The 23,538-nt window shown below is 48.0% G+C and overlaps 1 protein-coding gene across 1 annotated transcript in view; it reads right to left on the bottom strand.

Annotated features, from left to right (window-relative positions):
* The window catches only part of ABHD2 (abhydrolase domain containing 2, acylglycerol lipase), a 118,671-nt gene extending 99,166 nt beyond the window's left edge, over positions 1 to 19,505 (bottom strand). The window contains exon 1 of the mRNA XM_062206233.1: positions 19,389 to 19,505. The gene's annotated coding sequence lies outside the window, so the exon portion shown is untranslated. The remainder of the gene's footprint in view (positions 1 to 19,388) is intronic.
* Positions 19,506 to 23,538: the final 4,033 nt, after the last annotated feature.

The raw sequence follows: 23,538 nt of genomic DNA, 5'->3' as shown, positions 1-23,538 counted from the left end.
TTCTGGAACTCTGCCGAGGGTCTTCTCTCCTTCCCTTAGAAAAGCTGCCCCTCACCTGAACCACCCTGCCTCCCCCTCTCCCCCCCCCGCAGGTAATTCCACTCTTGCGTGGCTTGGCTGCTCTGGCCAATGTCAATGCCTGGAAAGAAAACCCGAGGCCAGCATGGGAAGCCTTTAGTGGGCTTCCTTCCTTAACACCTTGCAAAAGAGTGTCAGCAGGAGGACGGCAGAGGCCACACACACTGCACAAAACCCCACATCACCCCAACCTTTCACATGTTCGGGTGCAACTTATTTAAAAAAGTGGTCAACCCTAAAAGTAGGCACTGTGACATCTCTGGGGAGAAAGCAGGGAGGAAAAGGGCCAGTTCTCCTTCCCCCCCATTTGTCTGAAGGAGTCAGAGCTTAAAAAGTTACAGTTAAAAAAAAAAGCAATTCTACAGAACAAATCAGAGGAAGACAGCTGAGAAAAAGCTTTGTGCCCCTTTCTATGTTGTTCTTAAAGATTTATTTTGTTATTTGAAAGGCAGTTACACACATACACACACACACACAGAGAGAGAGAGAGAGAGGGAGCGAGAGAGATCTTCCCTCTTCTGGTTCACTCCCCGAATGGCTGCTACAGGGCTGGGCCAGAGCCACAAACTCCATCTTGATCTTCCACACGGGTGGGCTGGAGCCCAAGCACTTGGGCCACCGTCTGATGCCTCCCAGATGCATTACCGGGGAGCTGGATTGGCAGTGGTACAGCTGGGATGTGAATGAGTACTTATACTGGATGCCACAGTTGCAGGCAGTGGCTTAATCTGCTGCGCTAAAACGCCAGCCCCGTGACCCTTTCAAAAATATGTCTCTGAATCACTCACCACCACGAGGTGGGACACCCTCAGAGGCACTGCCAGCAGGCTTGGACAATGTCCCCGGAGCACTGCACACCCTGGATGACTTAGGCTCCATCCTCACCTCCCAGGGAGATTTAACATCCCTGAGGGAGCAAGACCTTGGCCAGCAGCTCCCAATCCCAACTCCTCTGTGCTGGTGCTGGTCCAGGCCTGTGTGTCCTCCCACAGACAGTGCTGTGGGATGCAGCGTTCAGGGTGCTCAAGTCAAAGATCCATTCCCCTCCCTGCAAATGATGGGAAAGCCCGGACAACTATGGGGCCAACGATGTTTTCAAGATTTGCCGAGAGACACTTTATCTTAGAGAACGAGAACTGAGCACTTTCCTGTGGTTGACTCAGGCCAGGGCCCAGCCCGGGAGGTCAGAGCAGGCTGGGGTGCTGGCAAGTGACTGGTGGTGGGAGGGTGAAACCAGCAAGGAAGGAGAAAGGCCCGGCTTACCTCCTCACCCAGCTCCTGTGAGGTGGTGCGAGTGCTCAGACACACATGGTTGGGCCAGCGAGAAGCAGAGAGATTGACAGATCATTAAATGCATTTATATTAGTGCTGCCCTCACTTGTGTCCAAAATTAAGACTCTGAAATGGCCTTTTTGCATAAGCTGACTCGGGCGGTAACACTTTTAACCAAATTCTTCCACACAGTCACACACACGACATGGCTAAAATTTCAGAAAATGGCCTACAAGTTCCCAGTGTGAGGCAAGTGTGTGGCCCAAGGCAAGAAAACGTGAATGTTGCATTTAAATGTCATACTAACCCACAAGCTTTCACCAACGAAAATCACTTAACTAAAAATATCTGAGGACTGAGTCACTGGTTAAACAGGAACACTTAACTGAGCACTCTTTGGGTTCTTCCAAACAAAGGGAGGCCAGCCCCTCCCATTAGCAAATGACCCTGCTGAAACACTAGTTCTTTCTACTGGAGAACAAATGGGAAAAGCACTTAGTAAAATCACAAATTGTTTCCTTTACCACTGAAAAACCACTAAGTTTATATCCGAGAAGAAGCAACAACAACAACAAAATCATAAGCCAGGGGTCTAGTAGTCAAGATGCTGATGAGGGCACCTGTGTCCCACATCACAGGGCCTGCGTTGACTCCTGCCTCTGGCTCCTGACTCCAGCTTCCTGCTAAAGCAGACCCTGGGAGAGGAGGCAGCCGTGGTGGCTCAGGTGGTGATTAAGTTCCTGCTATCTGCATGGGAGACCTGGAATGTATTTCCAGTTCTGGGCTTTGCCCACCCTGGCTGTTGTGGGCATTTGGGGAGCTCACACTGCCTCTCAAATAAATAAATAAATAAATAAATAATTTTAAAACATCATAAGCCAGGTGATTCCGCTATGGAGTTTCTATAATTTTCCAAGAAGACAGACACTTTAACAACGAGATTTGGGGACCAGTGCTGTGGTGTAGAACGTCAAGTCTCTGCCTGTAGTGCCAGCATGCCACATGGGCGCCGGTTCAAGTCCCGGCTGCTCCACTTCTGATCCAGCTCCTTGCTAATGCTAACATGCTTGAGAAAGCAGCAGAATATGGGTCAAGTCCTTGGGCCCCTGCACCCATGTGGGAGACCCGGAAGAAGCTTTTGGCTCTTGGCTTCGGATTGGCCCAGCCCCAGCTGTTGGGGCTATTTGGGGAGTGAAAGAGAATGGATCTCTCTCTCTCTCTTCCTCCTTCTATCTCTGCCTTTCAAATAAATAAATCTTGAAAAGAAAAGAAAAGATAGCTCTACACATAGTACTTTAGAAAACTTACACTGTAATTAAATGCTGCAAAAGCAAAAGCAAAATCTCAGTTTACCAGAACCCAACAGGCTTGAGTGCCCAGGTAATGTTAGCTGTTTAGAGAAGGGCACAGCTGAAGAGGTTAGCTTCTCCAGATTTACTGTACAGTCCCCACCCTCCCTTTGTTTGGAAGAACCCAAAGAGTGCTCAGTTAAGTGTTCCTGTTTAACCAGTGAGCTCCTCATAAGCTTCCAGAAGGAAGGAATCAGATTCAGGAGAGAGGGGAGGCAGGAAGCCAGTGTCTACACAGGCCTTGGCTGAAGAACCACTGATCCCCAGGAACTCACAAAGCCAGGCAAGGAAGAAAGCTTCAACCAGTGCTGCGACAGAAAAGGAAGATGTAAAACAACCGGGAGTTTCCATTCCTGAGTGACCTGGCTTCCCAAGGCCCCTGGCGCCAGGTTAGAGCACAGTACCTGGCTAACGCGCACACTTCTGGGCCTGTAATGAGAGCATGTGTTTAACATGTGCAGACCATTAAAACTCTGATGCCTTTGCAGTTCACAAAGGCAGGCATGAAGAAGCAGATCTGTCTGGAGACTTGTCCAACAACCAAGGCCCTTGCCATCTCCAAAGGAGAGAATTACTCTGCCTACTCACCCTGGCTAGACAGGCTGAGGTCCCTTGCTCTCTGCCTCTCCCAGCTCTGTGGCTCTCTGAAGATGACCTCTGCTGTGGAGTAGCAATAATAGCGCCCTGCAAGGCTAGGCCCCCACACCTCTCAACACAGGGCCCGACAGCAGGAAAAGCTCTGGGCTCCTGGCCCTTCCGAGATCGAGAGCAGGTTCTTTGGGCAAGAGCACATGGCGTGGGCAGCTTTTACTTATTCCTGTTTTATAAATACCTCAGATGCTGTGAGTAGAAACAAGATCTTCTGCCAGTTTAGAGCAGCAAGCTCGGAGGTCACATGGATTCCACTGTGACCAAGTGCTGAAAGACAAACCTTACGAGCTAAGGCCGCAGTATGGAGGACTGATCTGCCGTCAGGCCTTTGGGCTAAAAATGAAAAAAAAGAAAAAGTGTGTGGGATAGTCACCTATCTGGTACTGATAAAGCCAGCGCTGCCCAGCCTCTGCTGTCAGTCCTGTGGATTCCCAGAGCTCGGACTGTCACCTCCACTTTTAGGTCACAACTCACACAGAGGGACCCAGATCGTCAGAGAGGGGATTCAATGTGTGTCTCCGTACTACTTGTTTCCAGTGGCATCCAGAGTTATTCTCACCCCTGAACACGCGGTGCTGTGTAGCTCTGAGCAGGTCATTTGCTCTCCCTGGGATTTTGATCCTAAGTACTATAACTGAACAACACAGGTTTTAGAATCAGAGAACCAGCTGGCACCACGGCTCACTTGGCTAATTCTCCGCCTGTGGCACCGGTACTCCGGGTTCTAGTCCCGGTTGGGCGCCGGGCTCTAGTCCCGGTTGCTCCTCTTCCAGTCCAGCTCTCTGCTGTGGCCCAGGAAGGCAGTGGAGGATGGCCCAAGTGCTTGGGCCCTGCACCTGCTTGGGAGACCAGGAGGAAGCACCTGGCTCCTGGCTTCGGATCGGCACAGCGCGCCTGCTGTGGCAGCCATCTGGGGGGTGAACCAACAGAAGGAAGACCTTTCTCTCTGTCTCTCTTTCTCTCTCACTGTCTAATTCTGCCTGTCCAAAAAAAAAAAAAAAAAAAAAAAATCAGAAAACCTGAGTCTGAATACAGGTTCTGCCTAGTGACCTTGAGTGGATTGCCTCAACTTTATGAAAGCTTGTTTTTTCTACTATCAAAATGGGAAAGGGGAGGTTATATTCTAGGATAATGAAAGAAAGCGGCTGAAAAATTATGTAGGGTAACAAATGATTTATGATTATAAAATACCCACAGATACACTCAAGGTTTGTAGAATACTTGGTGCTCTTTAGAGGAAAGCTGCCTTTTTAAATCCTTCAAGATTAGGGAAATGTTAGCTTTAATGCAACTGCTAGGAAATTGGGCCCCAGGCAGTCCGGAGCTCTCCTTTATCTTTATCTTTACATCGAGGACACTGAACAATCTAGAAAAACACAAACCCAAAAGCCCTTTGGGCTGACATATTTTGGGGTTTGAGCTAAGTAGGTTGCTTTTCCAAGTGAAGACACATAAATCAGTTCGCAGCTTCAAATGTTCCCATTCCCCTTGTGGCCGACACAAACCCCACTGTGGCTGTTCTGGGCCGCACTCCCTCCTGCAAGTTTCCCAGGGTTTTTTTTTTTTTTACAGCTTGAGGACAACCGCCATTCCTAGCCTTCCTCCTTTGGTTTGTGTTCAAACTGCCTGTGAGAGGCAGACATCAGCTCTGAGTGCACACCCAGTCCCCCTCTGTAAAATACTGCACAGCACACGTACCCAACTGCTTCGCTCCCTGCCTGCATCTCCTAATGCATTTGTCTCCCATCAGTTCCCTGGGAGGCGAGGACCTGGCCGTCAAGGAAGACGGTTCCATCAGAAGTAGGGGAACTGCATCTCTGTGCCAGGGAAAGAAAAGGTTCCCATTTACTCAAAACTCATCCACTCGCAGACGTGGGGAGCACCTACCTGCCTAAAGCAGGGCTTTGCAAATGGAGAGGACAGAAGCCACCAAAAAAGAGCCACTGCCACCATGGAAGATGTTTGCAACCTCCACCCCTCTTCACATGTTCCGCCCCATTCCCCACAGGATGCCAAAGGCACCAACTTCCTTCTAACTTCCGGGAGGACTAGTGGAATGGTATCCATGAAATAATCAGAAAATAGTGCCAGTCTGTGTATAACTAAGTCCTGCGCTCTGGAGGACATATCCTGTACATATCCTGGATAAATCTGAACAAAGGATGCACAGAGACTCGTAGTTGGGAAACCATGGGAAGAGATGGAACAGAGGAGAAGGTGAGAAGGAGGGGTGAGAATGGGCAGCAGGCTGGGCTCCTGGCTGAGCCGAGGCCCGAGAATGCTAGGCAGTCTACAGGTGGGCAGAAGGGGCAAACGGACGGGTTTGCGACCAGGGACAATGAGTCACTATGGCATGAAGCTTCAGTGCTTTACTTATGAGGGGATTCCAGATGTCAGCCTGGAAGATGGTGCCACACACGTGCTACCACGGCCCTGTATGCCATGTTATGCATTTGAGGGGCTGATGTGAGGCTGTAGGCATGAGAAGCATGTTCTTGGCTATGTGTAACCTTGCCCACGGCTATGCTGGTAAGTACTGTCATTCCCCATTTGAGCATCACTGGGAGCCCTTGATGGCAGCCAACTCGCTTTGTACAACCTGCTGAACTCCACAGGAAGCTTCATTGGGGCCCATCCCCTCAGCCCTAAAATATCACAGTGTTTCCCTTTCATATGTTTGTAGATAGCCTTTCATAACTAGCAAATCTGCTGGTCTCACCTCTACCTAAAAGTGATGATTCATTTTGCTTTAATTTCTGTGGGGATTCTTCTGATGCAACGCTCATGTTTAAGTTACATGCTGACTTAAATTTAGGGGACTGAACATGTAGTGGGCAGTCTGTACATATTTACTGAGTCTGTGGGAAAGGTGTTAGCCTAAAGCCTCACCTGAACGGGTTTTCAATAACCAGGAAATTATTACATTAGGCTGAGTGGTATGGGCCCTTAGGAGTAACTGCTGCACCACTGCACCCAGAGAAAGCTCAGCCACCTTTGAATATTTTAAACAACGTCTCGAGGTTCAGGCAAATAATTATCCATCAGAAAATGAAAATCTTCTGCTTTCCATCACTCAGAGGAGCTATTGTCCATGTCCAGTGCCATATTTCTTTTACCCCTTTCCCTGTTTTTCTAAAGAACATCTTACTGGGCTCAGTTATACATCTTGTTTGGAAACTAGTGTCTCACAAAGAAAGATAATTCAAAGTGAGAGCAGGCTGCTGCAGGTAGCAGATGGAAGGGGAGGCTCTCGATATGGGCAGATGGGAATCTACCTACTGACTGTTGACATTGAGACGAATACTGAAATACCACGAGGAGACGCATCATTTCTGCTACTCCAAAATCTAACAAAATGGTCTGACATTGTCAAACTGAATGAGCTTATTTGGTCTAGAAAACATAAACTGGAATGCAATTAATCCTAGGTTAACCTAGATCAAGAGGTTGGTAGGATTATAAAACAGGGTTCCTTTGTAACATCTAAGGACAACAGAAAAATCCTTTCTCAAACATCTGTGGTATTCCAAAAATCAGTCTGTGGAAATAGGTCAGAAGAGTTGCTGTTGCAAAGTTTCTGGCTTCACTGAGACGCTGACAGATTTTGAAGGCAGGCAGATCTGACTGTTGAGCTGCCGATGCATTACTTAGGAGATGTCAGGGTGGGCACTGTCACACAGCAGGTTAAGCTGCCTCATGCCATGCCCACATCCCATATCAAATTGCTGATTGAGTCTAGCTACTCTGCTTCCCATCCAGTTTCCTGCTAATGCATCCTGGAAGGCAGCAGATGATGGCTGAAGTGCTTCAGGCCCCTGACACTCACATGGGACACCTACATGGCGCTCTGGGCTCCTTACTGCAGCCTGGCCCAACCCTGGCTGTTGTGGACATTTAGGGAATAAACCAGTGAATGGAAGACCTCTCCCTCTCTCTCTTGCTCTGCCTTTCAAGTAGATGAATTTTTTTAAATATAGAAGTGTGTGATTTGGGGCAAGTCTCATAATCTCTTGGTACCTCAGTTTCCTTACCCATTTTTTTTTTTTAAGATTTATTTATTTTACTTGAGTTACAGAAAGGGAGAGGCAGAGGCAGAAAGAGATCTTCCATCTGCTGGTTCACTCCCCAAATGGTCCCAATGGCCAGCGTTGGGCCAGGGGAAGCCAGGAGCCAGGAGCTTCTTTCAGGTTACCCATGTGGGTGCAGGGGCCCAAGGACTAGGGCCATCCTCTGCTGCTTTCTCAGGTGCATTAGCAGGGAGCTGGATTGGAAGTGGAGCAGCTGGGACTGGAACCAGCACCCTTGTGGGATGCCTGCGCTGCAGGTGGCAGCTTTATCTGCTAGAGTGTCCTCCTCTATTACCATAAAAATTAAAAACAGAGCATGAACTTGGCAGTGGTGTGCTCACCAAAGAAGGCCAAGGAGGGGCTCACTTCCTTCACCAATGCTAGAGTGAGTCCCAGTCCAGAGCTAAGTGTCTGGGTCATCAAGACTGGTGGATCTTGCCGCTGACTTGCCTGTGAGCAGTCTTTGCCAACCCCAATTTAGCCATCTCCTACAGGATGCAACTGGATCACACACACACACGCTCTTTCCCCATTCCCAACCATTAGCCTTTCTACTGGCTGCCACCCAGAAGAAATATCAAATCTGTGACCCTGCATTAAGGATCAAATACCCTCATCCCGGGACCCAGGACTGTCCTTTGGCTCTTGCACCATTATCTTTAAACCACTAGACCTGCAAATGAAGGAACAGAAAAAGATGGCAATAAAATTTCCTGTTAGTGGAGCTGTAGACACAGTTCATCAGGTGTTTGTGATCAGAGCACATTACCTCACTGCCTCCTTAAGCAGGGCACAAAAGGCACTGATGCTGACAGTGGAGATCAAGGCCATAATTTACCCCTCACAGACATGACCTCATTCAGTACTCACAACGGCTATGTGAGTCACTGATGTAAGCAAGGAAACTGAGGCCCAGAGGCCCTCCCTGTGCCAGACACTGGGCAAGGCTCTAGGAATACAGAGAAGCAAGGTGCGCGTCCATCTTGGAGGCCCTTTGCAGAACTGGATGGACCCAACCACTTCTACCCCATCACGGAAGCTCGGTGAGGTCTCTTTATTTGCATTCCTCTTATAAGCTCTTTGGTAGCAAAGCAAAGATTTCTCTTGTGTTTTCAGTGCAACATCCAGCTTTCTGTGTAGTTCAACAACAATCACTGCTGGGTGATATTAATGATAGACTGAGGGAAAAGAGACTCTCAACTGGGGAAATATCCTTGGCTATAATCTACTTGGCATCTTCTACCATCTCTCTAGTTAGAAGACTGTGTTGTTCAACGTCCCGGACAATGGTGAGTGAGCACTTTATTTTCATGATCAGAATTCAGGAGGGGACGGCAGCCAGGGTATTTGGAATCTGAGACGCTAAAGCCCACAGTGTGAATACAGGCCACATGGCAGGGAGTGTGAGAGGCTGGAAGCTCAGCGAGTCTTCATGGGAAGTATCCAGTGCGCCAAGCGTGGCCCATGACGGGACTCAGGGTGTCCAGGGCCTGGGACCATCCTGAGGGCAGAAGTCTGTGCAGTGTCACAAAAGAAAGGGCTTGAGAAATGCTGAATGAACAGATATAAAAAATAACACTTCTCAGCCCTGAAGACGCCAATCCAAGTGCACAATCCTGGGATTAGTGCATTTCTCTTAATTTTAGGGCGCAGTGATGTCCTAATTAGAAGCATGAGGAAGTAGGATGTCAAATGGTACATGTGGAAATGTGCTAAAATGCACCATTCCGGGCAGGCATCTGGCCCAGCAGTGACGCTGGTGCTCAGGACGATCACATCCCACGTCGGAGTGCCCAGATTCGACTCTTGTCTCTGCTTCTGATTCCTGCTAATGCACACCCTGGGAGGCAACATGCATATGACAACTTCAGCATCTGGGTCCCTGCCACCCATGTGGAAGACTCAGGTTGATTTCCAGGCACCTGGCTTTGGCCTGGCCCTACGCTGGCTATTGTGGGCATCTGGGGAGTGAACCAGTGGATGGAAGACCTCTCTCTGCCTTTCAAACAAATATAATAGGTAAATATATAAATTTAAAAAAATAGATGATTAATAAAATAAAATAAAATACATTATTCCAAGCTAAATGAACAAAACAAGAAATAGGACAAACCTGCACAGTAAGCTTCCAGCTGTATAAAAAAGAAAGGAAAAGGATATAATGAAGCCCACACGTTTTCTGGGATATGCAGAAAACATCTTTGAAAAAAAATATACAAGATACTAGTAACCTTCACTGCTTCTGGGAAGGAAGGGCTTTCACTCTTTGCCATATTGTACCTTTTGAATGTCTTATCATGTCTCTACAGAATATTCAGTTTCTCCAATGAGTTTCAGAAGAAAAAGAAAAGGACCCTTGTGGTTTAAAAGAAACATAGAGGGTACAGCAACCAGTCACAATGTGTGATCCTTATTTGAATCCTGATTCAAAAGAACTAAGGAAAAAAAGTTAATGGCATTTTTAAACAATTGGGAATTTGAACAATGACTAGATATTTGATGATATTAAGGAATGATTATTAATTTTTAAGTTTGAAAATGGATATTTAACAAAGGAGCCAATTTCTGTGAGAGACATCAGGGAAATATTTATAGATGCACCCGAGAGAGTGTAAGTTGATTACAGCTAAAGTCGTGTGCGAAGACTCCGAGTGCAAGAATATTGGGATTCACTAGACAATACTCTACTATACATCTTTAAAATCCCCATACTTAGAAGACAATACATGAATGGGTGATGATTAAGACACAGGACAGAGGTCCCAGCTCTCTCCTCTTCCCAGTGCAGCCAAGTCCCCACTGACCTTGAGCTGATGAGTCACCTGTGGCAAACAGGCTTCAGCTGCTGCCAGCTACGGCCATTCCAGCAAGCGCTTAGGTCATGCAGATATCAATAAGAAAACGTCATGGTGCACTCCAAAAACGAGCAAGCAAAAAAGAAGCAGAGAAGGTATTTTGTAGGGCTCCCTTTCATTAGTGTGAACCAGAAGTGTTGGCTGCGTATACAAACAGGGTCTCAGGAAGGCAGAACACCAATGATGTCGACTAATTCTTCAACTCAACTAATATTTCTTTTTTTTTAACTTTTATTTAATGAATATAAATTTCCAAAGTACAGCTTATGGATTACAATGGCTTTCTCCCACCCCCATAACTTCCCTCCCACCCGCAACCCTCCCCTTTCCCGCTCCCTCTCCCCTTCCATTCACATCAATATTCATTTTCAATTCTCTTTATATACAGAAGATCAGTTTAGTATATATTAAGTAAAGATTTCAACTGTTTGCACCCACATAGAAACACAAAGTGAAAAATACTGCTTGAGTACTAGTTATAGCATTAAATCACAATGTACAGCACATTAAGGACAGAGATCCTACATAAGGAGTAAGTGCACAGTGACTCATGTTGTTGTTTTAACAAATTGACACTCTTGTTTATGGCATCAGTAATCAGCCTAGGCTCTTGTCACAATTCAACTAATATTCTAAAACACACAGAAAGGAGTTGTGCAGGATACAAATAGGACCGGAAACCTCTGTCTGCCTCAAAGAGCTTAGAGTCCTGCACCGAGGTCTTTCAGACTCAGGCATCAAGTGACGTTCTCTAAGGGAGAAAACGAGTCCTGCTAGACCCCTCTGGTTAATTACTGTGTATTCAGTTCTCACATTGAAACTAAGTTACTTGGGGTTGGCACTGTGGTGTAGTAGGCTAAGCCTCTGCCTGTGGCGCCGGCATCCCATATGAACACCGGTTTGTGTCCCAGCTGCTCCTCTTACGATCCAGCTCACTGCTGTGGCCAAGGAAAGAGGAAGATGGTACAAGTGCTTGGGCTCCTGCACCTGTGTGGGAGGCCCAGAAGAAGCTCCTGGCTCCTGGCTTTGGATTGGCCCAGCTCCAACCATTTTGGTCATTTGGGGAGTGAGCCAGCAGATAGAAGACCTTTTTCTTTGTCTCTCCTGCTGTCTGTAACTCTCCCTCTCAAATAAAAAAATAAAATTTTAAAAAATAAACAATAAATCCAATTACTTTTATCCAGTCAGTCCTCACTTATTATACTATTTCTTCAGATGAACAAGCATGAACTTCTTTTAGCACTTTCATATACTTATGGAGACCAAAGCAATGTATAAATAAGCACAAGTAAAATTACTCAAGAAGTAAAATTCTGATGAACTTGTATTAAGGAAGGAGATGGACGCCATTTTCCAGAGCTGAAACGTCCAAGGTCAATGTCAAGAGCCCTGATTGCACATACTGGCTGGTACAGCGCAACGATTCCACTCTCACATCTCTGTTCCAGCTGGGACCACTGTGCAGCCTTCTCTGCACAGCGCTTGGTTTCATCATTTGGCTTTACTAGGCGCTTCTGCACCTTTCTTGTGCTAAGCCCAGCTCTGTATTTTTCTCTGTATGAGGGATTCCCTATTTCCAACTCGAAAGAAATCCACACCCAAATGGGGGATTCGAGGTCATGTGATATAATTGATGTAATTAGGCATCCCAATGTTCCAGAACACACTGGGGCTGGTGTTCTGGCGTAGTGGGTAAAGCCTCCACCTGTGATGCTGGCATCCTGTAGGGGCACCTCTTCGTATCTTGGCTGCTCTACTTCAGATCCAGCTCCCTGATAACCCCTGGGAGAAGCAGAGAAGGATGACCCAAGTGTTTAGGCCCCTGCTACCCATGTGAGAAACCTGGATGAAGCTCCTGGCTCCTCGCTTTGGCCTGGCTCAGCCCTTGCCATTGTAGATATCTGGAGGGTAAACCAGAGATGGAAGATCTCTCTAAGTTATATATAAATAACTTTGACTTTCAAATAAATAAATAAATAAATCTTGGGAAAAAAATTCTAATTATCAGTAACATGAAAGCAAGAAAGTCTGAGTGTTCTTAATCTAACAAGAACTCAAGGGACCTCAAGAACATAGTCCTAGTCCTGGATTAGGGAATTCACAACAAAAGGTGAAAATGATGATGCTACGGTGGACAGTGGGGACTCAGATGAGAAGTCACATTCTCTCTCAGAAACAATCTCAGCCATCACCTGCCATGCTAGATCATGCGTTTAATCAGCATAAACACTCGTCTCAAAAGAACGGATGTGTGAACACGGCCGTGGGACCTCACTAACTCCTGCACACTGACTCAGCCTCCTCCCACTCCTCAGTCCTTAGGAACCACAATGCGGCACTTCAGATAAGAACAAATGCAGACCGCACACCATCAAAACACACTTTCTAATATCAGTGCACATCACTGTAAGATGCAAAAACTGCATTATCGACATCGTGTGGTCCATACCATCCAAAGACCTGGGCACAAAGCCCCACCAAGTGATGTCACTGCAGGGTTAGCGGGACTAAATGAATGGCCTGCTTTTCCACCAAGAGAGGAGCTGGCACCGTTGGAAAAAACTGAAAACCAGAATCCCTCTTTGAATACTGCCCTCTACTTTTGGTCCTCCCAAACCTCCCCACCAAACCACATACATTCACTTGAAAAGGTTCTATTTATTCTGAGATACTGATCTTCCAACGTTTTTGGTGCTAAAATATCTCTTCTTCAATGAAACGATGATGATGAAAGACACACAGGGCTTTCGTGATTTCTTATCTGAAAAAGTTAAGTCAGCCATCCTATGTTGGACTTCCTGATATTTGTTTCTTCCTGCCCTGAATAACATGACTAAGTAAATATTCACAAACACATGCCCACAGTAATTGTGAACAAATGGGGACAATTTTTTCAAACTTCTATCTCTTTTATCCAAGAGAGACTTGCAAAAGAGTAACTGATAACACAACACCCCTGGCTTCACATTACATAATACAGTAGCAAAGGTAGAACTGATAGTGTAGACATGCAGCCAAGACCAGAAAGCAATGACTCTAGATTAACCTGGCTGACTAACGTCTTAAACATTCAACTGCATTTCAAGGTGACTCTAAATCAGACATGGAGGTAAATAAAAGCAAGATAAAAGTGAAGTCATAGTCACAGAAAAGAGAAAGAACAAACCAGCCCAACAGTGCAATAGGCAAAACCTGAGAGCAACAGAAAAAGGATCACACTTAAATCAGCGTGGTTATTTTGTTATTTAAAAGACAAGCACAGCCATAGAAAACGTTAATATGAAAAACCTTGAGAACGCTCATATCAGAGCCAACACCAGTGAAAGACTGTTAGCAAGGCCAGCTGACAATCAGGCCTTGGAGGAGATTTGGAGCTCTTGGGAAATACTTCCAAGGAGAGTGATGAAGATGACGTATAGGTTTGGGAAAGATGCTTTACAGAGGAGTGGGTGAGAGAAAGATGGGGTGGGGTACTTTATAAAGCTTCTCAAACAGGAAGGCCGGTGAGGATGGACAGGGCTCCCCTCTAATGCTCAGAGGTGAGAACACAGCAGGTGCTGTGGTGCAGGAGACAGGGTTAACTGCCATAGACATGCTGGACGTGTGTAGCAGGGAAACAAGAAGGCTTCTACGGAGACCAGAGAGAAAACAGCAAAGTTCCCTTGTTAATTCCAGCACATTCTGCCTAGAGGGCAAGGCCAATGGCCCGAAGTCTTAAGTGCTCCTCATCTCTCTAACACCCCGGCTCCTTGGGGGAATGGCTTTCAGGAGAAGCCCCTCCCTTACCCGGCCTCTTCTCAGGCTTCCGGCTGCAGGACCTGGAGAAGACAAACATTTGCCTCCAAAGAGCCACAGAAGCTTTAGTAGCTGCATCTGAAGCTGCTGCCTAAATCAGACTGGCTCTTAGCATCCTTAGGGACAGAAAACAGATACCTAAAATAGGTGGGCTTCAGAAGAAGTGATGTGGAAACTCTTTCCATACTGCCAGGACATAGTAAGTGACAAAAAGCAAGGTTCCAAACAGCATGCATATAGGTGCGACCATTTGTGTAGACATGTGTGTTTGCGTGTGTGTGTACAGAATATTCACAGGAATTTACTTCTGGATGCATAAAACATCTCGGAAGGGCATGAGCCACCTCTGAAGGATGAAGACATCAGGAAAATGCAGCTTGCCTCTGAGAGGCAAAACGAGGTAGCAGAGGTCAGGGGTGGAGAGAGATGTATTTACTACCCAATCCTTCATCATGTGAATGCACTGGTTAGATATATAAATTAGAGTTCAAAACACCAAAAATCATAAAAATCTCAAATAGAAATAATTTTTCAAAATTATCTTTGCAACAAACCAAACACACTCGTTAATTGGGTCAACTGTGCTTCTGTCACACACCAGATGCCTGGTTTGTTGCCCTTAATGAACCTTCATTTAAAGACAACAAAAGGAAATCAAAAACCAGGCAAACCCCAGGGTATCAATGTTCCATTTTTTAATGAGTTTTTTTTTTTTTTTTTTACATGATGGCTACTTAACTCCGGCAAAAGATCAGAAAATGGGTCCCCATGTAAGAAGCCTCCACTCAACTGGGTCCAGTGCACATGCTTCATGGGTAACAGTGGCGCTCACCATCTGTCACAATAGCCAGTTGGTAAACAGAAATGTTTAATCCCCAAACATGATGGCCTGGAATCAAGACAATAAAAAGAAATCTGCAGAAATTTTAAGGGTGATAGTGTTAGCACCTGTGTGATATCAATACAGAAACAATAGCACAGGGGTTAAAATATCCTTAATCACCTGCTGGGCCAAAGGGCTGGACCGGGGCTGGAGCATGGCTCACTTGGTTAATCCTCTGCCTGTGGCACCAGCATCCCATAAGGGCGCCGGGTTCTAGTCCCGGTTGCTCCTCTTCCAGTCCAGCTCTCTGCTGTGGCCCGGGAGGGCAGCGGAGGATGGCCCAAGTGCTTGGGCCCCTGCACCTGCATGGGAGACCAGAAGGAAGCACCTGGCTCCTGGCTTCTGATCAGCACAGTGCCGGCTGCAGCGGCCATTTGGGGAGTGAGCCAATGGAAGGAAGACCTTTGTCACTGTCTCTCTCTCTCTCTCTCTCTCACTGTCTATAACTCTGTCAAATAAAAAAAAAGGGCTGGACCATGGAAAGCTGATATGAAATCCTGATGCCAGACCACATCAAGAGGGACCCTGCACTCCCGGCACCCTCTATTCCTGGGGTGAGTTTAGCCAAGAATGAAATAAGAAAACTTTTTTTTTTTTTTTTTGACAGGCAGAGTGGACAGTGAGAGAGAGAGACAGAGAGAAAGGTCTTCCTTTTCCGTTGGTTCACCCTCCAATGGCCGCCACGGCCAGCGCACCGCGCTGTTCCGAAGGCAGGAGCCAGGTGCTTATCCTGGTCTCCCATGCAGGTGCAGGGCCCAAGCACTTGAGCCATCCTCCTCTGCACTCCCGGGCCACAGCAGAGAGCTGGCCTGGAAGAGGGGCAACCGGGACAGAATCCGGCGCCCCGACTGGGACTAGAACCCGGTGTGCCGGCGCCGCAAGGCGGAGGATTAGCCTGTTGAGCCGCGGCGCCGGCAAAATAAGAAAACTTAAACACTTCATGCTGCACATCACTCACACTCTTAAATTGGTCAAGTAGTACTCAAAACACAACACAATAAGAATCAGAATATTATAAGCAGCAAGTCATGGCCCTTTCATTATATTGCAAGTGTCTTTTGACTGGAGCTACTCAAAGAGCCAAATTTTAGGCAAGAAATAAGACAGACTTTCCTCTATCTTCTATACCAAATAAATTATTTTGTGCTTAGGGTAGAAGTTCTGCATGAGGGCTGTGGGAACCAGTATGCTGTTGGTGGGCCCAGCTACAGCTACCAGCAGAAAGCCGTATGAAAGAAGCAAGGAATAACAGCAAGTGAGAAGCCCCCCCACCAACACGTTCAGAGGAAAAGACAGCAAGAGGAAAAGGGGACCACGTTGATACAAAAGCAGAGAGACAAAAAACTACTCTGAAAAGGCCAAGGAGCTAGGACAGCCTATACAAAAAATAAATAAATAAATAAATAAATAAATAAATAAAATCAAAACTCAGAATCAACTCTTCAGAAAAATAAAGCAAAAGAAAGGGCCAATCAAGGAATACTTATAATCTCCGTGTCAATCTAGACTGGATTTCTGCAAAAGAATAAAGATGACAAGCATCTTTCCATTATAAGGGAGGTGGCTGGCAAACTGAGAGGGGCCAGTTGTCACAGTGTGAAGGTGATAAAGGAAATGAAAGTACAAAGAATGGAACCTCTCTGGCTAAAATGAGTGGGAAAAGACCATTCCACTGCACTTGCCATCTGGTTTATTTCAAGCTCTCGGAAAAGAACAGAAAAAATGCAAATAAACCAGTGAACAAGACAGATTACCAGCAAGAGGCACTCACACACTTCTGTTTCTGGCAGGCCAGGCAGACTTGCTGGTGCTCCCCCTGCTCACATGACTAAGGAACTTGCTTAAATGCATTTGACACACGATCCTTGGACTTCCGAAAGGCACTTAATACAGTGGCTCATGAAATCTTAATCTAAAAATGTTCATCCATTTATAATCAAGCTGCACCACACTGACAGCTGGGGAGGAAGGATGAAGAGGGAGTGCATATCTGGAAGGACATCATGGAGAGTAGCATCATCAGGGGCTATGTTTACCAATTGAAGGTCCTCCTCCCCCTTTTAAAGAGAACACAAAATAAGTGTATCTCAAAAGAGTGTGATTTCAAGGGAAGCTATAACACAGAAACTGAATTACCTGATTCAATAAAAGATGGAAAAATAAATAAGAAAATGGAATGTGACTTGGAAACCCTGTAGATGTCTCTGCTAAAATGAAATCTGGAATATATTTAATGAATTGGGTAGGAGAGAGGCAAGGGAAGAACTTAGCTCCTAATAGGAAATACTGAGTGGTATGGGGCCAGTGTCGTGTGTGGTGCAGCAGGTTAAGCTGCTGTGTGCCAAGCTGGCAGCCCATACCAGAGCACTGGAATGAGTCCTGGCTGCTCTGTTTCCAGTCCAGCTCCCAGCTTATGTGCCTGGGAAAGCAGTGAAAGATGGCTGAAGCGGGACCCTGCCATCCATGTGGGAGACCTGGATGGAGCTCCTGGCTTGGGCCTTGACCGGCCTCGGCTGTTGTGGGCATTTGGTGGAGTAAACCAGAGGATGAAAGATCTCAATCTCTGTCTCTATCCTTCTCTACCTCCTCCTCCCCTGTCATCCTGACTTTCAAATAAATAAATCTTTAAAAAAAAATTGCGTGGTAGATATGAAGAAAAAATTGTTTAAAAAACCAGATTTACCAAATGAATAGTACTTCAGACAGAGCAATTCACGCAACCCTCAAAAAAACAAAAACCAAACAAACAAACAAAAAAACCTTCTAAAGGAAATAGCGTTATTCTTACGGTTTCAAAGGTAAGGAAACAGGCACATGCAGAGAGCTTTAGTAATGTACCAGTGTTTACACAGCTAGCAAAAGGCAGGGCAAGGATTTAAATCCAGGCATTTAGGTACCAAAATCTGTGCTCTTATCCTCTGGGTTCCTGTAGGGTGAGAGAACGAAGCTGGGAGTGAATTACAAGTCATGCCAGCACTGGCCAGATGCAGGGTCCAACGATCAACCCTTAGTCCCGACTCTGACCATCAGCCAGACTGGGACCACGCCCGTCCTGCTCCTCACCTGTGTGCTCAGGAAACTCAATTAGATGGGCTTTCTCTAAGGTGTCCAGTCCATGCCAACGGTCAGCAGTACATGGGCTGATCTGCTTTCTCATGGACTTAGGGTTGACTGATCCCCAGACACACAGCAATTTGTGTTAACAGTCCTGTCTCGGAGTCCTGACCTTCAGAAAATTTTGTCCTCTCCATTCAGGCCAGTGGCAGGGGGAGAGAAGGGGCAAGCAGACGCTATCTGTTTTGGGCCCTGCTTAAAGTTGCTGTGATGAACTGGCCCTCAAAAAGCTCAGGTGCACATCACACTGATTCTGCCAAACCTGCCATCTCTCGAGATCGCTCTGCGGAGCTCCTAGGATGTGCTTACTGGACTGCGGGTGAAACTGACAAACTGGAGGAGCTGCAACCAACGCAGGGGAACTGCCAAGGATAAGACCTGTGCGGTTCAAATTATGGAGCTTCACCGCGGCGAAATAAGCCTGTCTTTTGGTAAAGATCCATTCTCTTTGCTAACACTCTCCAGAGCTGACACCTCCCAGTTCATTACGAGTGAACTGGACATGAGCATCCACGTTGAACCTAGTGGACCCCCGAGGTAACTTCCTCCAGCCAGGCGTTCAGGGTCACCCAGAGTGCATCTGTGGATGGAGAAAGGCTCTACAGATGGGGCATGCAGCCCTCCCTTGGGAATCCTCCCCGAGCATCCTTGACAGGTGGCTGTCACCTGGCCTCTGCCTGGACACTTCCAAGGTCGAGGCGCCAGCTGCGTGGCCTGGCAGGCACTCCCTTCCCCTGCTGGGCAGTTCTCGCTGTGGGGAAAGCCCACGAAGCTCCTGGAACAGTGCCCCGCAGGAGCCCAGCTCGGTAAGTGCGCCTCCAATGGCCCAACATCGGCCTCCTGGAACTTGAACCATTGGTCCTGGATGCGCCTCTGGAGCCCGGAAACACGGAGGCCTCTCAGGCACCCGGGGCCCCTCGGCCCTCTCCCTCCAGGTGGGGGCCGCGGACCTTCGCCACCAAACCTGGACCAGTAGACCCCTCCGCAGGCCCCAGAGGCCCCAGCGGGGCGCATCCACGGGCGGACGGTACCAGGAGGCCGCGGGCCGGTCGTCCAAACCTCTTCCCCGGGGCAGGAGGGGACAAAGGGCTCTCAAGAAGGCGGCCCCCACTGAGCTGTCGGCTGCCCCCGCCACTATCGAGCGGGCCCTGGGGAACCCCGCGGCGCCGGGTGACAGGCCCCCGAGAACCCCCAAGGATCCGGGGCTCTCAGGCTGCGGCGCGGTGGGCCGAGCCACGCCGGGGACCGCGGGGCTCAGGGGCTTGGCCCGGCGGATCCGGGGTGCGATCCCGGCTCCGCGTAGCTCGCTCGGTCGCGGCTTTACCTGTGCGTGGTTGACCACAGCGGCCCAGCTCGCTCCTACTCAGCTTCCTGTAGCTCCGCGGCTGCCGGCTGCGCTCATGGAAATACAGCCGGAACCCCTGGCCAGAGCAGCTCCCGCCGCTACCGGCCCCGCCCAGGCAACTGCCGCCACGCCCCTGACGACCGCCTCCACCACGCCCCCAACCGCGGAAACCTGCCTATTCATTGGGCATCCCAGCCGCTACTCTACTCGCCTTGTGCACTCAGTGCACTCGGGGGGCAGTTCATTGGTCACCAGAGCTGCTCCTCAGAGTAGAGCCGGGACCCTTAAGCGGAGAGCTCCCCCACAATTGGTTGCTTTTGTCGTCCTCGGCCCGTAGGCCAACACGCTATTGGATAACGCCCGCCCGGAGGGGGCGAGGGGGCGGGGAAAAGGGGGGAGGGCTAGAAGATGGGTTGTGTTGGATGTGGATGGGGGGGGGGGGGCGTGGGCGGCGGGGGCAATTGTGACCGCAGGCTGGTTTAGGGGTTGGGTAAGGTCAGGTGTCCTCTGGGGTTGGGAGGAGGAAGGTTGGCTGGTGGTCCAGCTGCGGGGTTCTGGTGGGTCCAGGCCGATCGAGTGATTCACCTGTGTAGGGCAGGACGCAGGTATCAAATTTGGGGATCATGCCCTGGGAGAGGACCAGGGTGGGGAGGGGGCAGGGTTAGTGAGTCACCAGGAGGAGATGAAAGGGTGTGGAGGTAGAGGCTGGCCCATTCCAGCTGGGGAAGAGGGATGGGGCTGGGCTGGACAGTGTGGACCTCAGTTACTGTCCCGCTGCTATTTCAGTCCTTAATTAACCTTAACCCCGTTGGTGGCCACCTGGAAGTATGTAGTTTTGGAGTCAGGGCTAGAACTGAGGCTTGGTACTGGTTGTGTGGCCTTGCACAAGTCGCTTAACCTTTCTGCATGCATTTTCATTTCTTTCTTTTGCAACTGGGATAATACTAGTAGTTCCTGAGATGATTAAATGGGGCTGTTAAACATTAACAGTGCCTAGCATTTACTAGGCATTCGATCAAGACGGATTCTTCATTCACTCACCCATCTTTCCATGGAACCAGGCCCAGTTCTAAAATTCTGAGCCTGCAATTGCTTTTGCAATGGCACGTGCATTTCCAAGGATAGAATTCTTGAGTGACATGAAATACAACCCTGTGAGGCAGACAGGGCCGCACTGCCAAGGCACAGTAGGGCTGGGAGCCCGATAGCAGGGAGATGCAGCCACAGATGGGAAGTAGCATTTGTAGCAAAGTTAAAATTTTTTCCAACACAGTTCTGGGTTGTGTCAAGGAAAAATAACTTGTCCTGAGTTTCATGACTATGACTAAATAGCATCCTCTGAAGGCTGATCAGCACTGGACCAGAAACCACTACATGAAACATGAGAAACTCCTAAAACCCATTCCCCAGAATGGACATTCCAGAGTATGCTCAGAAAGAGCCACTCTGGCCTGCATTCAGCATCAAACCTATTGAAAGGGGCCAGTGCCGTGGCGCAGTAGGTTAATCCTCCACCTGTGGCGCTGGCATCCCATATAGGCGCTGGGTTCTAGTCCCGGCTGCTCCTCTTCCAAATGGCCTGGGAAAGTAGTGGAGGATGGCCCAAGTGCTTGGGCTCCTGCACCCACAGGGGAGACCAGGAAGAAGCTCCTGGCTCCTGGCTACGGATCGGTGCAGCTCCAGCTGTTGTGGTCATCTGGGGAGGGAACCAACAGAAGGAAGACCCTTCTCTCTTTCTCTCCTTCTGTCTGTAACTCTACCTCTCAAATAAATAAGTGAAATCTGAAAAAAAAAAAAAGGAGCCACAAATGAAAATTATTTAAAAAAAAAACCTATTGAAAGAACACAGATCGGAGTGAGTGAGGGGAAAGAATTCTTTGCCACTGCTGTGCTACATTTGTCATGTAATAATAATAATTTTAAAAAAGCTTCATTTCAGCTTTTATTTCTCTGTATCTTTTTCTAAGGAAAGAAAAACCCCGACTTTGGTAACAGGATTTCAGTGAGGAATTCCGGTCTTTCTGGTGCTTTGTATGAAACACTTTGAACTTTCAGAAAAGAGCTTTAGATTTGTTGGCAGGGAAGTATGAGGTAATGCATATTTTAACTAGCTTGAATTTAAACATTCCACAATGTGTGTATGTGTATATATATATCAGAACTTGTGTATATCATAAATATATACAATTTTACTTAATTAAAGTAAATAATTATTAACATTTTACAAATAGATTGGATGCCAATGAGGAATGTGTGTGTGTGTGTGTCCATGTGCACAGGCACCTGTGTGAATACATATTTTTTTTTTTTTGACAGGCAGAGTGGACAGTGAGAGAGAGAGACAGAGAGAAAGGTCTTCCTTTGCCATTGGTTCACCCTCTAATGGCCGCCGCGGTAGCGCGCTGCAGCCGGCGCACCGCGCTGTTCCGATGGCAGGAGCCAGGTGCTTCTCCTGGTCTCCCATGGGGTGCAGAGCCCAAACACGTGGGCCATCCTCCACTGCACTCCCTGGCCACAGCAGAGAGCTGGCCTGGAAGAGGGGCAACCGGGACAGGATCGGTGCCCCAACCGGGACTAGAACCCGGTGTGCCGGCGCCGCAAGGTGGAGGATTAGCCTGTTGAGCCACGGCGCCGGCCTACATATGGTTTTGATCCACAATTTTATGCTCCTTGTCTTTAAAGAAAGCTACTTGGTGCCCATACACATATCCGTATGCAACAGGCCCAGCCCAATAAAGGTTTGCTTTTTTTTTTTTTTTTTTTACAGGCAGAGTGGATAATGAGAGAGAGAGAGACAGAGAGAAAGGTCTTCCTTTTGCTGTTGGTTCACCCTCCAATGGCCGCTGCGGCTGGTGCGCTGCGGCCGGCGCACCACACTGATCCGAAGGCAGGAGCCAGGTGCTTCTTCTGGTCTCCCATGGGGTGCAGGGCCCAAGGACTTGGGCCATCCTCCACTGCCTTCCCGGGCCACAGCAGAGAGCTGGCCTGGAAGAGGGGCAACCGGGACAGGATCGGTGCCCTGACCGGGACTAGAACCCGTTGTGCCGGCGCCGCAAGGCGGAGGATTAGCCTATTGAGCCGCTGGCAAAGGTTTGCTTCTGTATCTATTTGCTAAGGGAGATTGAAATATCTTTCTAGACCCTGAAAAGATGAAATGGCTTCTGAGACTTGGGATGATTTCGCCAGCTTGATTCAGAGCCACAGAAAACAGCTGTTGGGAATAAGTTACAGATGGGTTCATCATTGTGCAAATAGATTTCCCCTCCCCTCTCAGGAACATAGGACCAGCCAAGAGCTCCAGAAAAGGATGTCTGTCCAGTGCAGGAATCCTAGAGCACAGCTGTGTCACAGAGGCTTGAAAAGAGGTGCAGACTGAGCCCAGGCACAGGAGGAAGAGTGAGAGCACACGTGTGTCTTGGAAGTTCTGGCTGACTTCAAGAAGGATCCATTACCATTTTCCAACACACAGAATGTTTTCTTATTGTGTCTGATTTCTGTTTCCTCCCCTCTGCTCTGGCTCTTGCCAGATAATTAATAATGTGATTTTCTATTTAATCACATTTCTCACTCTACAGAGCACTTCCGTGGGAGGTCATTTAGGAGATGGAATGGACTTATTCAATTTTAGTAGCTTGTTGGAATGGAGTATTTGGTGAGCCTTGGCCTGGGTTAGCTAGGTGTTGGGATATAACTATAAAGGGCATTTCTGAAAGTGTGAGAGTGCTTTGTTACAAAGAGCGGAGAAGGCAGGCACCTACCCATATTCCAGGTTGGCTAAAGCTCCAGGACTACACGAAGGTAGGACTGGACTCAACTCAATGGGGGCCTCCCAGCAGGAATTCCTATCTGAGAAAAGTCCTCAAGGTCCTCTGGGAGACAGCAGGGCGCAGTGGGCAGGCAGATGGGGGCTCTATTTATTCTCTTTGGGCAAAACCAGCCACACATCAAGTACGTCAGCTTATTTGGTATCCTCAGGAGATGGCTGGGAGCAACCAGCTCTGGAAGCTCTGCTGTGGAGGCCTGAATGCTGGCTGTGCCCTTAGTAGCCTTGTGACCTTGGGGAAGTATGGCACCTTTCTGTGCAGTACTTTCTTCTGTAAAATGCAGTTTGCAGTAATGTGCTTCCCTC

This window comes from Lepus europaeus, chromosome 11 (assembly GCF_033115175.1).
Source record: "Lepus europaeus isolate LE1 chromosome 11, mLepTim1.pri, whole genome shotgun sequence".
In the NCBI taxonomy this organism is placed as follows: domain Eukaryota; kingdom Metazoa; phylum Chordata; class Mammalia; order Lagomorpha; family Leporidae; genus Lepus; species Lepus europaeus.
Note: the sequence above shows the minus strand (reverse complement) of the source record. Positions and strands in the feature narration are given on the sequence as shown.